Here is a 12,665-nt window from a genome sequence, read left to right as displayed (position 1 = left end):
GTTTTAAATCGTCATGAAGCAAGTACGAGTATGGGTGGAGCCTATTGGCAGAGTAGAAGACCGACTTCATTGACGACTGACAAGCAGGATGAAGGTGCGTTAATGGTGGTGAACAGAGAAGGGGAGGGTGACGAGGGTAGAATAGTAATTGTTGAAGATTTTTTAAATGAATGGGTTAATGGTATTCCAAATCAATTTGGCGAAAATATCGCAACGTCCCAAATCTTTAATGGCGCCATTCAAGGTCCTGCTATTTTTGGGGGAGGAAACGGCTTCAGCTATGGTGCAGATTCAGAAAAAACAGTCACGTGGGATTTTCCTTATTTGAATGTTGGGCTGAAACAGATCTCATTGAAGGAAAAACAAAAACAAAAAGAGCTGGGCCACACTAAGAATTGGGCTGAGAATGACTGTATGGGGATAGAGGGATGCTCTAGTGGGGTGGGCCGCTCACCATCAGCCAATGGGCCTGACCCGGATCGAGAGAAGCGCGCCCAGCAACAATCCTTGGTGATCCCCAACGCGCAGCAGGGTTCCCTCTCGGATGGAGCACACAGTCTTGAGCGGGAGGACGCACCTTGTCTCGGGGCTGATCAAGAAGGGAGCCGGTTGCCTTCAGCTGCGGGGAGATGGCGCAAAGCTGTGACTTGCGTTGATGGAGACCGAACCAGGTCGGGCAACCGAGCTCATGTGGCCCAATCTGAAGAGACGGAGGTTGACGATGATGGAGCTGTATCTTCAGGCATGGGCGCGGTTGATAAGATGCGTGCTGCAGCTGCGGCAAACTTGATGAGAGTAGAGGAGGATGGCGATGGTCATGAGGCTATGGAAGTAGGGGAGGCAAGCGCGGCTGAGGGGGTTGCAGGGGTCAGGGACACAGGCGGTGTTGGGGAAGAACGGGGGGATGAGGACGGCCAAAGCTTAGAGGAGCAATTGTTGGAGAACAAAAAGACTGTGGAGCTGGCTTTGGAATCAGGAGCTGTGCTGGCTGACGAGGAAGAAGACATCATGGCGATTCTGCAAGCTCAAAATGAAGAAATATCACAAAAAAGAAAATTGGCGAAACAAAAGGAGAAATTTCGGCGGTGCAGACCCAAAAACAAAAACAAGGTGTGTAAAAATATTTTTAAATGACTTTCAGTTCTTGGAATGTTAGGGGGTTGAGGGGTGATGGGAAGTTGAGGATGGTAAAGGATCTAAAAAATAAACATAATCTGAGCATGATAGGTCTGATTGAGACTAAGAGACAGGTTGTGACCAGATTTGATGTTGACAGAATTTGGGGTCAAGGTGGAGCAGGGTGGGAATATGTAGGGTCAGACGGGGCATCCGGGGGCCTGTTGATGATATGGGATGCCAATTATTTTAATATGAATAATTGCTATAAGGGAGGGAGATGGTTATGTGTTGAAGGTGTCTTGTTAAAGAATATGTTCAATTGTGCTTTCTTCTTGATCTATGGTGCGCATACTAGAGAAGAGAAGAGTCAGGTGTGGGAGGAGTTGAGTTACATTGCGGGGTTATGTCAGGTCCCTTGCTGTTTCATTGGGGACTTTAATGAAATAGTGAATATTGATGAACGGAAAGGTACTGTTAATTTGCCTATGTCGGCAGAAGAATTCAAGACCTGGATTCAGGATATGAACCTAGTGGACCTCCCACTTACAGATCGAAAGTTTACTTGGTTTCGAGGTCGTTCCTGCAGTCGACTGGATAGAGCTTTGGTGAGTGTGGAGTGGTTAGAAGAATTCCCTGAGACTCGGTTGAGAGGCGGTCCGAGGGGTTTGTCAGATCACTGCCCTATTATTGTGGAAGAACAGAGGGTGCAAGGAGGTCCAAGGCCTTTTCGGAGCCTTGACGCGTGGTTCACACATGATGGCTTTCTTCGAATGGTGAAGGAGGAATGGAGGGGACTAGGAGATCTGCAGTTCACTGATAAATTGAAGGCACTAACGGGGCCTTTGAGGAGTTGGCATAAGAATAACTTTGGGGAGATTGACAACAAGATACTAAAGTTTGAAGAAGAGATGAAGAAGGTGGATGATATGATAGGAACTGGCGTGTATGATGGAACTATGGAGGCTAGAAGGAAGGCACTAGTTACCTGTTGTGAGAGGTGGTATGTAAGGAAAGAAATTCACTGGAAGCAGATGTCGAGGTCTCGGCAAGCAACGGAAATGGATAGGAACACAAGATACTTTCACAATATAGCGTCGGCAAGAAGGAGAAATAATCGGATTGATACTTTGGTAGTCAATGGCAGACTGGTAAGAAATCAAGCTAGAATAAAAGTGGCCATCAGAGACTTTTATCACGGTCTGTATCGTCAGGAGCGTTCTCCTATGCTGGGATTCAGAGATGGTCTAGTAGAAAGGATAGATGAGGAAGATTCTATGTCATTGGAGGTGATGCCAACAGAGGAGGAAATTAGGCAGGCAGTATGGGATTGTGAGTCTTCGAAGGCGCCAGGATGTGATGGGTTCAATATGAATTTCATTAAGCGATGCTGGGATGAGATTGGGGCAGAATTTACGGGAGCTGTTATGGGGTTCTTCCAGACATCCAGGCTACCCGCAGATTCCAACATCACGTGGGTGGCGCTGGCCCCAAAGTTCACGGGTGCAAAGGAGATTAAAGACCTAAGACCCATTAGTATGGTTGGGTGTGTGTATAAGGTCATTTCGAAGGTTCTTGTGCGAAGGATGAGAGCGGTGATGCCAGGGCTGGTAGGGGAGACTCAGAGTGCCTTTGTGCAGGGTAGGAAGATTCATGATGGGGCCCTCATAGCGTGCGAAACGGTTCACTGGCTTAAAAGGCGTAAAAAGAAGGCAGCTATTATTAAGCTAGATTTTCAGAAGGCATATGACAGAGTTAAGTGGAAATTTGTGGATGTTGTGCTGGAGAAGATGGGGTTTGGGCACAGGTGGAGGGCATGGGTTATGGAGTGTGTGACCACAGCCTCGATGTCAGTTATGATTAATGGTTCGCCATCTAAGCCGTTTAAAATGGAAAGGGGCTTGAGACAAGGTGACCCGCTTTCCCCCTTCTTGTTTGTGCTGGTGGTGGATGTTCTGCATCGAATGATAGGTGAGGCAGTTAGGAACGGGCGTATTTCTCCGCTGATGGTTGGTCGAGACAGTGTGGAGCTTTCACACCTACAATTTGCTGATGACACTATCCTATTTTGCCCACCAGATGTTGAGACTATGCAGAATTACAAGCGGCTACTGCGATGGTTTGAGTTGATGTCAGGCTTGAGCATCAACTTCGATAAGTCCAGTTTGATCCCAATCAACTGTGATGAGCAGTGGGTGCATCGTATGTGCATGTTGTGGAGCTGTAAGGCAGGCACTCTCCCTGTAAAATACCTTGGTATTCCCTTAGGAGCTAATCCAAGGTTGGTTAAGACCTGGAAGCCTATTATTGAAAAGGTTGAAGAGAAGCTAAGCCTGTGGAAAGCTAAGGTGCTAAATAAAGCGGGAAAGCTGGTACTTATAAAATCAGTCTTAAACAGTCTACCGGTGTATTACCTGAGTTTATACAAGATGCCGAAGGCAGTGGCTGCAAAATTGATTTCCTTACAGAGGAGATTTCTGTGGAGTAAGGAGGATGGGAGTCAGGGCATGGCATTGGTGAAATGGGAGTTGGTGCAAGCACCTAGGAAATTCGGTGGACTGGGAGTTGGAGATGCTATGGTCCGTAACACCGCACTGCTATTCAAGTGGTGGTGGCGGTTTGCCAAGGAAGAATGCCCTTTGTGGAAGAAGGTGGTCTGTTCCTGTAATAATTTGAGACCGAATGAGCTACTGTACACACAAGTGTTGCCTACTAGAGGAGGCCCGTGGAAGGATATTTGTCATCTACAAGTCCAGGAGCAATCTCTGAGAGATAAACTGATTACCGGTCTAGCTATGGAGGTTGGTGATGGACGAAGGACTCGGTTTTGGGAGGATGGTTGGTTGCACTGTGGTTCCTTGAAAGATAGATTCCCCCGGCTCTTCTCTGTTTCAAACCAATGTGGTTCGGTTATAGGGGACTGTGGGTTTTGGGATGGGCTAGAGTGGATTTGGAACTTCCAATGGAGGCGTGAACTCTTTCAGTGGGAGTTAGACTTACTAAGTCAGCTACATGAGGTTTTGAGGCCTGTGAGGTTAGCAAATAATAGGGAGGATAGAGTTGTGTGGAAATATGATAGACTTGGTATCTTTTCTACTAACTCGTTTGTGCAGGTGCTACAAGAAGGAATGCTATCAGAGGATGTAACTAGCTACAGCTTCACCAAGACCATTTGGAAAGGGTTGGTTCCACCAAGAGTGGAACTGTTTGTGTGGTTTGTACTAGTAGGCAGGGTGAATACTAAGGAACGGCTAAGTAGGATCGGGATTATTAGCCAGGATGATAAGAACTGTGTGCTATGTAATAAGGATGTAGAGCAGGTCCATCATTTGTTTCTTGGCTGTGAATTTGCTTGGCAGGTGTGGAGTGCATGGATATCTGTATTTGGTCGGTACTGGACGGTTCCGGAGCTGGTGAAGGATCATTTCTTAAGTTGGACAGATGAGCCGCGACGACAAGACGATCGGAAGCAGCGATTGAGGTCTTTCTGTGCGATCGTTTGGCACATTTGGATGGAGCGAAATAGGCGGATTTTTCAGAATGAGGGTAAAGGCGTACAAGATATCATCACAATGACCTTCCTTAGCTGCGATGAGTGGAGAGGTGTTTATCCCTAGGGTTGTTGATGGCTATGCCGGAGATGACATGGGATTATTGTCTGCTTGGTTTAGGAGTTGTTCTTTGCTTGATGCTTAATGCGTTGTTTTCTGTTGTTTGATACTGCATGCTCCACATTAATGTGTTGAGCTCTTTTACTTTCAAAAAAAAATACTTAGTGTAGCCGAATAATATTAGCCTCGGTGCAGCTGGTAGTTGAAGCCATCTGAAGAGTGGGCCATAGGTTTTTGTTTATGGTATTTGGGCTGATGGGTTCTAAACACTTCTGTTTGAAAAAGTATCCCTTTCCTGACCAAAAAAAAAGAAGTGTCCCTTTTTGAGGCCTATATAGAATAATGGACTGCACTCAATTTATACGATTTAGTGATAGGCAGGTTTCCATTTGTGTGTGAAATTATTTTTTAAATTTTGGGTCAAAAATATTGTATCTCTGAAATGGAATAATAATAATAATAATAATAATAATAATAATAGTAGTAGTAGTAGTAGTAGTAGTAGTAGTAGTAGTAGTAGTAGAATGTTTTATAATAGGAAATATTAATTTCAAGACTTTAATTTACTCATTTCATGAGTAACATTTCAATTCGTTTTTTAATAAATTTTTTGTTCCAAAAAAGGAGTTTGACAAATTGGTTTTTAATGTTTTTAGAATAATAAATAAATTTGTACATATTTATTTTAATAAGAAATTATTTATTTACTAATTATGTTTAAGAAGTATAATGTACTCTTATAAATATTATTTGTTAAGTCTTCATACAACTTTATTTTACAAGCACATTATGTAAAAATAAGTAAAAAATAGTATTATGTATTATAAGAGTAAAGTTTTAAAACTTTAAATTAACAATGGTTGAGTGGAACATGAGTGATTTATTTTGCTGTGTAATAACTAATTAAAATTTTAATTTAGTATGATCAGCGACATGTTATTTATTTTTAAGCTTTTATATTCATCATTACCTTTGATTTATTTGATTTATGGTGAGAGTTAATAAATTTTATTAGTCATTTATGCAATATTTGTAAAATATATTGTCACAAATTATTGATCTTTTTATTATTTAACATGGAACAGATTAATTAAGATACAAGATGTAGGATATAAATATTTAAAAAACATATATAAAAAACAAATGAATTATGTAACACAGGTAAAATTATAAGAGGACGAAATATAAAAGATGATAGTATATTTTAGTTGTTATTGATATGTATTATTTATGTAAAAATAGAAATGTTGATTTTCATTAAGAAATTAAAGTAGCCAGTTTTCATTCATAAGTAGAAGGATAACACGATTGAAATGAAGAAACAAACATGATAAAAGAAGTTTTATGACTAAGATGAGTGTTAGGTGAAGACACGTATTAGTTAATGGGATCATAGAAAGCCTCAAGATATTCGCACTTTTCTTCCAATTCAGCAACCCTGGCAATACAAGCGTTGTCAGCCTCTTGCAGAATTTTTGTGAGGTAGTTGTAGTCCCTAATTTTTTGATGTGTCATGTGAAGGATGGTATCAAGCATGCCAAAGGCTGCAATTTCTCTTGCATCCCGCTTGATTAAGGAGCATATTCCCTTTACATGGAGATGAATTCCGAATAGATGGCCTGAAAGTACAATTTGAAAGTCGTAGAAGATTCCATCATTCCAGGTTAAGATTTTATTCCAATAGAAAATAGGCATCGGAATTGCCGCGTCATAACAAACTTTGGGGAGCCAATCCTCCATGCTATTGTTGATGAAAAACGCCGAAGTTGCAGCCTGATTTTTTGGAACCGTGTTAAAGCCTAAAAGATGTGCTCACTGTTGTTAAGGGTTGACTATATGTACAATAACAAAATGATGATGAAGAGGGCGAGTTCAAAATGAACTGCATTTAGTAAGTCGAAATACGAAGAAATGATTTATTGTGCTATTTTAGTGTAAGTTGCCATAAAGGTAGGAGCATTGTGAAAATTTAGACTTAGAAACCTGAATGTGTTGCATGTGAGAGGAAGATAAGGACTTAGACATATAGTGATATGAATAGTTAGAAAGGTAGCAGCATAACCTAAAGAACCATGCAAGAAAGCAGAGCATGAAGAGACTACTCACATCAGGATATTAAGACATGGTGGCCATGTGGGGTTTCCTTTGTCCTCGGTCGTGGTGGCGGCGATGAAGAGGGCGAGTTCAAAATGAACTACATTTAGTAAGTCAAGATATGTAAGAAATGATTTCTTGTGCCATTCTAGTGTAAGTTGCCCTAAAAATAGGAGCATTATAAAAATTTACACTTAAAAACCTGAATGTGTTGCATGTGAGAGGAGGATAAGGACTTAGACATATAGTGATATGAAGAGTTAGGAAGGTACCAGCACAACCTAAGGAACCATAGGAAAGCAGAGTATGCAGAGACTACTTACAACAGGATATTGGGGCACGACGGCCGTGTGGGGTTTTCCTTGTTCTCGGTTGTGGTGGCGGCGACATCTCCTTTGGGACAGTTGTTACTATTCAACAATCTCTTCGTTTTCTGCTATGAAAGTACTAATTCTTGTTTGGAAGGCGTTTTCAACTAGAAGTATAGAACGATACCTTAAGCTTAACCCATACCATCTTTTCATTTTTTTGCAATCTTGCAACCTTGTCGTCCGTTTGTCTTTCTTACTTTCTTTGCTTTTTTCAAAGAAAATAACATAAAATAGCTGTTTATTTGTCTTTAGCGGACTAGTTCGTCCCACCCTTTTATGGATAGGTAGCTTGTTCTAAAACTGATAGTATATGGTGGTTTTTATTTTTATGTATTTTTGTTTTAACTAATTAACTTTGGTGAAAGAATTTGAATATTAAATTAAGTTAATATTAATAGAATATTCAATTTTTTACTAGAATACAAAATTTTGTAATATGTTGATTAATTTATTACAGATTTAATGATAAAAAAATCAATAGTTTTGTGATAATATTATTTGCTGTAAATGATGCATAAATCAATAATAAAACTAATTAGTCCTTATCTAAAAGTTAAATTACTACTAATTTCATCATAAATTAAGTGAACCATAGACAATTTGTCAACATTAAAAATTAAAAATAAGATGTAATCACTCAATTATTGGTCATATTAAATCAATTTTTAAATAATTATTAAACAATAAAATAAAACACTCATATTCCACTCCACTATTATTAATTTAAAATGTTAAAAATCTTGATTTCCATAAGACATAATACTTTTTTCCCCCTTAATTTTGCAATATGTGTTAGCAAAATAGGTTGTCTACAAAATTAACAAATAATATGCATAAAAATAAATATTTTTAACACCTTTATAAACTAAAGAATTTTTATTTAAATAAAAAGCCTAAATTTATCTAATATTATAAAAAATAAAAACCAATTTGTCAATTTTTTTTGTTAGAAACTACTTTTTCCAGAACAAAAATTTATTAAACACCAATAATTGAAATATTACTCATAAATAAATAAAAAATTCAAAATCTTTCCTAATATAAGAAATTAAGAAAACTTAATAATATAAAAATATTGAATATTATATATATATTCTTTTAATATTGTATTAGTATTAAAATTAGAAAGCATAGAAAAAAAGAACATCTAAGAAAAGTTAACGCTGTTTGTTCTTTTAACCCTCCAAAATTTATATTTTTATTTTCAATACTATACCATAACATTTTATTATCCACTTGTCAATTTTCAAGTTCATCACGTTTTTCTCGACAAATTTCAGCAATGAAATTTTAGATATGTTAAAGAGCACCTTATTTAAATGTGTGGATGATATATGACACATTGTCTTCCTGAAAAAGTTGATCGTAATAGCAACTTCAATGGTAGTAAAGGGAGACTTTATTTTGACACATGGAGAGAAAAAGATCATTAGAGTAAAAAGTGGAGAGAGTCTCTTCATTAGGACTGAGACCAAGAATCTCTTTAAAGAAAAACTTTCAATAACCAATAATTTTTTACCATGAGACAAGTTACAAAAAAAATTTAAAAAATATATTTATTACGTTACATATATGTTTATATTAAGTAATTTTGTAATTTTACATATGGTAATTTGTTAAATAATTAAATTATAATTAATTTATTAATAATTATAGTAATTAATTATATTAAATAATTATATTTTTATTTAATTAATAATTTATATTAATTAAATATATTAATTATTTATATTAGTTATTTAAATTATAATTAATATAAATAATTATAAAAAATTAATATTAAATATTATTCATATTTTTATATTAAATTATAATTAATTAAATTTATTTATATAAAAAATAAATTTAATTTTTATACATTACAAAATAATTTTTGGTTGAATTATTTATTTTTATTTATAAAATTTAAAATACTAACTACATTACAAAATTAGATATTGCAATACTAGCGGTTAAATAGTTGTTGTATTATTATTATATATGAAATTATTAATTATTTTTTTTGAATCTTAATATTTTTAATAATGAATTATTTTTGGATTTATAAATTTTAATAATATTATTGTAAATAAAATAGTAACTACATTAATTTTAATTATTTTAATTAATTAATTAAGTGGGATCACAACAGAGATTAAAATTAGTTCCTCCTAATGGAGAAGAGAGATACTTTAAATTTTTATTTACTGTTTATGACGCAAAAACTGATATGGAGTTACTTTTTATGACATGTAGACCATAAATAGGGATTGAGATGAGTTCTCTACTGAAGATGGTCTAAAAACAACTCTAATGGGTAAGATCTTGAGGCCCTATTTCTGACAAAAGCAGGAAGACACCGTTGAAGAGGAGAAGAAATGAGTTCCCGCACGGGTCTCAAGGTAAGAGAGTCCCTCTAAACAAGGACTCAAATTAACCAATAATAACTTGTCACTTGGCAAGTTATTATAAAAAAAATAATATAAAATTTGAAATAATTAAATAATTAAATAATAATTAAGTTAGTAATAATTATAATAAATAATTATATCAAATAATTATATTTTTATTTAATTAATTATTTATATTAATCATTTAAATAATAATTAATTAAATTAAATAATTAAATTTATATTTAATTAATGATTTATATTAATTATTTATATCATAATTAATATTAAATATTATTTATATTATTATATTAAATTATAACTAATTAAATTTACTTACATTAAAAAATAAATTTAATTTTTACAACTTACAAAATAATTTTTAGTTGGGTTGGTTATTTTTATTTTTAAAATTTAAAATTCTAATGACATTATTAAAATTAGCAATTATAAATACAAAATTATAAATTAGTATAATTTTAAATTATATATTATGTATTATCGTTATATATGAATTTATTTAATATTAATATCTTTTAATAGTGAATTATTTTTAAATTTATAAATTTAAATAATATTATTGAAAAAAATTAATTATATTAATTTTAAATATTTTAATTAATTAATTAAGTGAGATTATAATAAAGACTAAAATTAATTCTTCCTAACAGAGAAGAGAAAGAGTTGGATGTGACTACAAAAAAAGGGTTTTGTTTGTGAAAAAAGTAAAATAGGTGATAAAATAGAATAGTTTGGTGAAATTAAATTAGAATTGAAATAAATAAAATTGGAGGTGCTTATGTATGGATGTGTTTTTTTTTTTTTGGTGACATGTATGGATGTGTTTGAAATATTGGTTACTCCGCTGTAAACAGTAAAGTAAAATTTTAAAAATTGACTTAATAATTGAAAATTTATTTTGGAGCAAAGTGATTAAAATTTTAATTTTAGCTTGTTCGAATATAGCAGTTAAGCAAAAAAAATTTTAATAGCGTAAAATTGTTAACAAATAGTAGATTGAATATACATTTTTAAGATTGTAATTTCTAATGAACTTTACATATAAATATTTGTTTAAATATTTTATTCTATTTAATATCTAATAAATTTAGATTCTGATTTTTTTATTTTTTCGATATGATTGAATTGAAATGGTCCCATTACATTACATGATTGAAAATTTTGATTTGTGTTATATTAATTCTGTTTTCTACTATAATACCGAATGTTAAACATTTTTTTATTTAGTTTATACTTTAACTACAATATTTTATTTCATTTAATAACTAATAAATTAAAAGAGATATGAATAGACAGAAATAGTGGGAATAAATAGTTATTTATAGTTTTTTTTTTTTTTGCAGCATTCAACATCTATAAGGTCATATGTAAAAAACAAAACCCATTAATTCGTCATTTACAACCTAGATTATACAATCTGTTATAAGTAAAACAGTTTTTTTTTTGTTTCAAATATTTATATGTAAGTTCTAATTTTTAAGTGAAAATATGTGCATTTATGTCTTACATTTTATTTTTGTGTTCATTTTCGAAATCAGAATTCAAGTTTCATTTTGCAATTATATTCATTTATGAAATACTCGACTAAAGTTATATTTAAGTCGGTTTTTTATCCTCGATACGCTTTTTATTTTCAAATTCAAAATTTAGTATTTTTTTTTAAATTCATGTTTGTATTGTACTTTAATTCTGTTAAGTAATAAATAGTAGTATTAGTTTTAATATTCAACTTTTAGGATAATAAAAACGTAATTTTTTATATATTACATGATTCAAAAACTACTTACTCCAGAGAAAGTTAAGTTTTTTTAGCTATATGGGTATATATTAGTATATATAAATTCCATATGTTTGAAAATATTATTCTTTTTTCTATAAATTACCTTAAGATTACCATGTTAATTTTAAAATAACTAAAATATTAGGTAGTAAATAGAATTGAGCTTAATATTTTATTAAATTTGATTACACATATAAAATTGTTATATTAAATTTATTTTTTATAGATTTACTTTAAGACATGCATATAAGTAAATTTGCTTTAGGATATTGGTGTAATTTTCATCCTGAAATGATTTATTTGGGTGAATTATTGTTGTCATTATCTAATTTATAAATAAATTTTATATCTGGTCTAAGTTAAATAAAATTGGGAAAAAAGTTTATATCTATTTTAAATTAAATAACACTGGAAAAAAATATAAATTACAAAACCTGTAATAATTTTGGTATCTTCCTAATTTAATTTAAATTTATTTATTTTATGCATTAGAAATTAAACAAGGTATAAAATTATAAATTTCTATTTGTTAATTATTTAATTAAGCCAAGGTTTTTATTTTTCAAATATAGCAAGGCCAATCAACAAAAACTGAAGCATGAAATTACGCAAACTAAGGCATTTTATGGGCTATTTCTGAAACTTTTTGTTTTCCAATATTTTAGTCACGTTCTATATTTTTTCTTTATGAGATCGTTACTTATGTTTTTATAATTACACAAAACTTTAAGCGTTATACCATCACTTTTTAAAAAATATTAGAATGTCACTAAAAGTTTAAAATAAATATTATCTAACATGGTACGTTTACAGTAATAGATTCAAAAAAAATTTAATAGTGGGATAAAATATATATAATATAATAAAAATTTTTATAATAAAAATATTATATATACATAAAAGTAGTTATTAAATTATTTATTAATCGTTAGATATTTATATATAAATATATATTTTTAATTTATTTTTAATTTGTATTTTTTATTTCAATATGTATACATATAAGGTTGTCAAACTCGCGAGTTTAGGTAAACTCGTGGAGCTGACCTAGACTCGACTCGTAGACTCGTACGAGTTTACCTGTTATATATTTTTTATAAAAATATATATATCATATATAATATATATATTTACTCAGATATAGACATTTAAATCTAACAATTTCAACATCAAAACATATAATAAATTAACATAATACTACTACAATTACAAGTTACAACAAGTACTTTGGATCACACATTTAAATCCTTCACAAGTATCTAGTTCAACATAAAACACACAATTACACGATCAAAGGTTCATA

This window comes from Arachis hypogaea, chromosome 1 (assembly GCF_003086295.3).
Source record: "Arachis hypogaea cultivar Tifrunner chromosome 1, arahy.Tifrunner.gnm2.J5K5, whole genome shotgun sequence".
In the NCBI taxonomy this organism is placed as follows: domain Eukaryota; kingdom Viridiplantae; phylum Streptophyta; class Magnoliopsida; order Fabales; family Fabaceae; genus Arachis; species Arachis hypogaea.
Note: the sequence above shows the minus strand (reverse complement) of the source record.